General features: G+C 39.9%; 1 pseudogene; it reads left to right on the top strand.

Moving 5' to 3' along the window:
• The first annotated feature begins 4,645 nt into the window (after positions 1–4,645).
• LOC118856123 lies at positions 4,646–5,211 on the top strand (annotated as a pseudogene).
• The last annotated feature ends 1,252 nt before the right edge of the window (positions 5,212–6,463 follow it).

Genomic DNA, 6,463 nt, shown 5'->3' with positions numbered 1-6,463 from the left:
GTATAAATTTTATAGAAATAAAGATCCAAATGAGAAATATTCAATATTCTTGACTGGGTTCATCATATTTCCTAATCATTTTTAAAAAAATTTTTATTAGCATAAAACTCAGTATGGCTTTTTTGCTTGCTTTGCTATGATTGTAAAAGAAGTGTTCCTTATTCCTACCTGAATCCCTATAGAGGGCCTAGATTTATTGTTTGAATTAATCAGTCAGAAGCATAAAGTCCTAGATATATCTATTGAATCTCTATTGAATTAGATTAGGTTCATGAAGTCTTGATCAATTTCTAATGAATTAAAACCATTGGATAAAATGGAGAGATGCTGCCCTGGAGGCATGTTGGAAATGGTTGAAGGAACTAAATAATGTCCTGTGGATCCTGTATAAATATTAAACTATTTCAGAAACCAGTATTCAAAGGTCTTTGACTAGCCTAAACAGGAGAATAGTTCTAAGTAAAACCCTAAAAGGGAATTACATGGAGAGGGTTGTTTAGAAAATAGCTTCTGTCTCTTCCCTCCCTTACTCTTCAACATCATTAACTTAAAATGTCAGATTTCAAATTTCCCGTGAGTGTCCTAGTGCTATATGTGGAACAGCTGATGGCAGGGACTTCACAGAGAGCCAAGGACAAACACAACACACTGAAGAAAGATAGTATCAGAACTGGACAAAGAGCCGAGCAGAAAGCTGTATCATGCCTAAGGAGACTTTGTGAGGGCAGCAGAAAAGGGACAAAAGGATGTCCTGCAAAAGGCCCTTCAGGAGCTGTTGGCTCATTTCCTCAAAGACTCTTTTGATTTAATTAATAATTAGCAGCTTTTAAATACTAGAGAACTAAGAATTTCAAGCTATATGTATTATTTTATTTCAATTAACTATAAATCTAAGACCCTGATATTTTGCTTCCATTTGCTCCCATTCCATTTGCTTCCAGTGAAGATTATTTTTGGGCTGAACTTGAACTAGATGGGTGGGACTACATGGCCACCTCTGAAATCTGTGATTGTGTGATCTATCATTGTTAATGACAAGGCAAATAGCTTTCCTTCCTTTAACAACCAGTACATTTAAAAACAAAAACAAAAATGAGATTACCCAGGACATTGGCACCAATTCAACACTTCAAAGCACATAGTTCATAGTGTTACAAAAGAAGATTCTTGTAAGCAAAATAAATAACAAAAATCCTTGAGTCAGTAACTGTTAGTCATCCAAATGCCATAATGGAAATTTTCTGATGTCATTTATAGTCCTAAACATGAGAGTTCCCCTCCATGAGGTCTCCCCTGAGTCTGTTATTCTCACCTGCTGATTCCTTAGTATCAGGGCCAAGTGGGTGGGGCACCAAGTTAAGAGTTCTGAGTCACAACTTTGGACAAGAATCAGAGAGTGTCGAGACACTGTCAAGGGAACCTGATTGAAAAGTACCGAGGAAGAAGCAGACCAGAGGCATGAACTCATCAAGCAAAATCCAGAATTCATTTTATGCTCTATGTTTATGACTATCAGTTGACACCAAGACCCTGGGATACTCTTTGACTCCAGAGCACTACTTTCCCTGTATCTCTACAAGTAGAGAAGGAGAGAGAATGAAAAAAAAACATTAAAAATTTATCTGATCTCATAGGAATTAGAGCCTTCATACTGTGTCTCACAGTTCTAGTGATGGACAGAGGTACTGTGATACGATGGGTATATACCATCTCTGAAGTCAAGGGTCCTAGATTGAAACTTTGTCTCTTACTATTTATGTTCCTTTGAACAAGTCTCTTGACTTCCCTGAAACTCAGTTTCCCCATCTCCACAATAAGGAACTTGGAACTGCCTAGAGACATCTAGAAGCATAAATGCCTAGAATTGTAGATTTACAGGCTGGAAGACTTGAGTTGAAATTCACCTCATATACTGACTCTGTGACCCTGGGCAATTCACATAACTGCTCTCAAACTGTTTCCTTATCTGTGAAATGAAAGAGGTGGGACTCAGTGGCCTTTAAGTTCCCTTCCAACTTTAAATTTATGATCCTATGACTAGATTGGACTCTAGGTCACTTCTAAGTGGCATGCTGTAATGCTAGAAAAATGACTCCCTTTTACTGAGGCACTTTTCAATATAAATGTTTCAACCAGCCTCTGTGCATACAGGGACATGCTTTCCTTGCCAAGTATGACAATCCCAAAGGGAGGACCTTGAACTGCTCATGAAGGTACCAGATTCACAGTCTTGCTGAGGTGATCTTTACGATTTAAGCATTCAAACCTCACTCTATGGAAGTAGCAGACCCTCATATAACAGCCCCTGTACCTGATCTGAACAGTGAAAGAAACTATCAGATCTAAAAGGGAAAGGGGAGGAGGGAGAAGTTTCCAGACCTGGGGGAAGAGTCTGATACAATGCATAAAGGTGGCAGACAGAATGTTATATATACAGAATGGAAGTCGGAGTGGTCTACAGAGTATATGAGGAGAGTAACATGAGCTATCTGGAAATATAGGCCGAAGTGAACTCACACAAGGCTTTAGATGACAGAGAAATCAATATTTTATCCCAAAATTGATAGTGAACTCAAAGGAACTGGTGAGATCACCAAGAGAGTACAAAAAAAGAGAGAGGATGCTAGAAAGAGTCTTGGGAAGTAGGGGGCATTCGATACTATAGAGTATAATATTATATATTACATTACATGTTATTATTATTATTACACAACTGGTACACATATGAGGAGCCACAAAGGAGTTTGAGATGGAACAGTCAGATAGATAGGAATAGAACCACGTGAGAGCAATCAATCTATCAATAAACATCTATTTAGCACCTACTATATGCCAGTCACTGTGCTAGGTGCTATAAATATCCAACTGCTACACCGTGCTGCTGGCCTCCTTTGCAGACTGACAAGCCTTTTCAGCTGAGTGGACAAAATATAATTTGTAGACTTGGCTATGCACTGTGATATCTGTCAGAATTTAAACAGCCCTAAGTATTTAAGAGTTATATTTTCCTGATCTTTAAGAGTTGTTGGCATATTGTGTTTTTGTTGTTTTGTTCCCTTCCCACAGGAAAATAAATAAATGGATGGATGAATAAATGAAAAACATAAATAAACTTGTTTACTTTTAAGGAAAAATGTCGATATAAATATAAAGAATGAAACAATCTCTACTATCAAGGAACTCTTACCAGGGGAGACAAGGAATACATGTGCAAATATATAAAGAAGAAACATAAAGATAATAAACACACAAATATAAAGTAATTAAATATAAGTTAGTTAGTGAAAAAGGAACTGGGAGTTGGGGGAATCAGAAAAATCACCAAAAAAGTGGTGTTTGAGCTGTGTCTTGAAGGGAGAAAGGGATTCTATGGGGTGGAGGTGAAAAGGGAATGTGTTCCAGGCATAAGGGAGAGCCAGCATAAAAGCAAAGAAATAAAGCTAGAATTCTTTGTGTGAGGAATAGAGAGGAAGGTCAGTTTGGCTGCATGACAAAGTGAAGCATGCACAATGAGCTTGAAAAGTTAGGTTGGAGACAGGCTGTGAAGGGCTGTAAAAGCTAAAGAGGATTTTACATTTTAATCTAGAGGCAAGAGCGAACCATTGGGATTTACTGAGTTGAGAAATGACGAAATCTGACCTTCCGGCAAATCACTTTGGTTGCCAATGTTGAGGTTGGACTGCAATGGGGAGAGATTTGAGGCAAGGAGACCAAATAGGAATCAATTGCAACAACCTATGCTAGAAGTAATGAGAGCCTGAACTAAGGTGATGATCATGTAACTAGAGGAAGGGATCAATTGCAACAAATGTTGTGGAGGTAAAAATGGCAAGATTTGGTACCTGAGTGAATATATGGAGTTAGGTAGAATAAGGAGTTGAGAATGACACTGAGCTGGAGGAGTGGAAATAGTAAGCAAGTTAAGTTAATCACAGTAGTGGGTTGGGAGGAAAAGATAATGAGTTCTATTTTAGATGTGTTAAATTGCTGTTCGGACCAGCATTTTTAAAAAGCCACTTTCACAAGTATCATAGGGTGTATGAGGTGTTCATGGAGAACTGAACCTCTGGTATGAGGGCTTGCCAAGCCCTTTTCAGGGCTGCTCACCCACATCTGGTTACCCAAGCTCCAAGAAGCTGTAGCTTAAAAATGCAATTATTTGACCTATATTTCCGTATTCTTCTGAAAAGTAATGAAATATTTACACAGCAACCAAACCCTGGTAAACCATCTGGGCAGATGGGCTAAAGCAGGTTGAGGGTAGCCGATAGGCTTAAATCCATTGGTGAGTTAGGGGGATGCCTACTCCAGGCATGTGAAGACTTCTCCCAGTGGCATGGATAAACGAGAACAACTTGTTCCAATGGCCACAAAGGCAGCTAAAGGAAGCACTGTGGAGAACTTAGACCTTGGTAAGACATTAAAGATGTTAAGGTATTCTACTGCATCCCAGACAACCATCAGTCATTCTGACTTTTGTCTTGCCACTAGACTTTGATGACTGGAACAGAGAGTAAGGCTGATGATTTTGTGTAACTGTCTCACTTAAATACAATTCACACACAAGTTAAGCTATCACCGGTGATGTCGTTATTGAAAAGTAAGGACAGACAGGCTCTGAGGGAGGAAGAGGACCACCCTAGCCATGGAGAGCTTGCTATCATCGTCAGTGTGGGCACTGGGGCCCAAAAAGGAGCCACAGCCACCCATGATCCCCAAGAATGTGGCTGAGGAGCAGTGGCTCAAGCTGGAGCAGCCCATGAAGAACCCAGACAAAATTGTTCCTATTCCAGAGAAAATAAATGAATGAGTTCCAAGTCCTCCTCCTGAATTTGTCAGACATATTATCAGTTCAAGCGCTGGTGTTGGCAATGGGGAATTTTATGTCTACAGGCATCTTTGGTGGAGGGAGTATCAGAGTCAAGACTTCATGGATGCCATGGCTGAGAAGCAAAAAATAGATGCTGAGTCCCAGGAGAAATTGCAGAGGAATAAGATGATGGCAGAGGAGCAAACTGCAAAACGTTGGAAGAAGCAAAGTTTAAAGAAAAGAAGTTACAGGCTAAGAAGGCTAAGAAGGCTAAGCAGGAGCAGCAGAAGCTGAAGGAAGGCTCTGTCCATTCTCAAGAGCATCCATCCAGTGGCAGTGAAGCAGAGGTGGTGGAAGAGGAGGAAGAAGAGGACCAGCCTGGCTTTGTGGTGGGGAGATAATGATGGTGGTGGCAGTAGCAGTGAGCAGATGTGCCTGCCACTGGCTTTAAGATCCAGACCCCAGGAAATCTGGAACAGTCCTGGGTACAAAGAGCTGAGCATCATGTCCTCCTGAAGTCCAAGGGGCTTGACAGAGACACATCTAACAGGATCCCATTCTGAACTGGTCACAGCCTGGCAGTGCAGTCTGATAAAGCATGTCCTGGACCAGCATTTCTTACTAAACCAAGAGTTGCCTCCAAACATGGGGCATCCCAGGGATCTCTCAAGCAGGGACACTCAAGTGGCTCCTCCCTGACATGGAATGATGTTCAATGACTTCCAGCTATGGAGGAACATTTTCAGGCACCTTAACAACAATGGGGCTTAGGGGTCATTTACTCTCGTAGAAGTTTTCATTTGGTAAAGGGCAGAAAGCATGTGGGCTTTTGTGTGAACATAAAAAACAGATGAAGACAAAAAAAGAAAGAAAATGAAGAACAAACAACAACAAGGGTTCAAACATGTAGATGCACTATTCCAGGGTTCCAAATTTACCACCAAGGAGTAGCTTGGGCAGTGGGAGAATCTGGACTAGACTTAAAGATAATTTGTATTATGGGTTCATTTTGGTTTTAGTTTTAGAATGAATTCACTGCAGACATCCTTTTTTTCTGTTACCCAAACTTATCAGATATGATCAGCAAGGTTTAGAGAGTGCATTGTGAGAAAGAGCACTAGATTTGGTCATGGCTCTACCACTTACCTTCCATGGGATTTTTGGACAGTCATTTACTTAACCTCTCTCCTTTAACAAATGGATACCATGACACTTGGGAAAGACCTTAGACATCATTTAATATGAACTTCTCATTTTACAGATGAGGAAACTGATGCCTAGAAATTTTAAATTACTTGCTCAAGGTCTAACTTCAATTTAACAAACATTAAGTAAACACCTGCTACATCAAGAAAATTCCTGTGTTAGATCATGGGGAAATGTAGTTTAAAAAATACAGAGTCCTTGATCTATAGATATGCACAAAAATAGGGTAGAAAGTCAATAGGAGAATTATAAAAGAATGTCCTGGGAGTTTTGAAGGGGAGGAAATTTATCAATATGGGTCTCATGCCACTATATCACACTTATCTACCAGCACTCCCTTCAGTGATCATGTAGCCTGACTAGTTAACAAACTAGTGACCCATGTATTAGCTGCCTTTAATAACCAAATTTCTTCTTATTTTTTATATTCATCTATTAGGGAGTGTT

This window comes from Trichosurus vulpecula, chromosome 7 (genome assembly GCF_011100635.1).
Source record: "Trichosurus vulpecula isolate mTriVul1 chromosome 7, mTriVul1.pri, whole genome shotgun sequence".
Classification (NCBI taxonomy): domain Eukaryota; kingdom Metazoa; phylum Chordata; class Mammalia; order Diprotodontia; family Phalangeridae; genus Trichosurus; species Trichosurus vulpecula.
The sequence above is the reverse complement of the archived record's forward strand: the minus strand, read 5'-3'. Positions and strand labels throughout refer to the sequence as shown.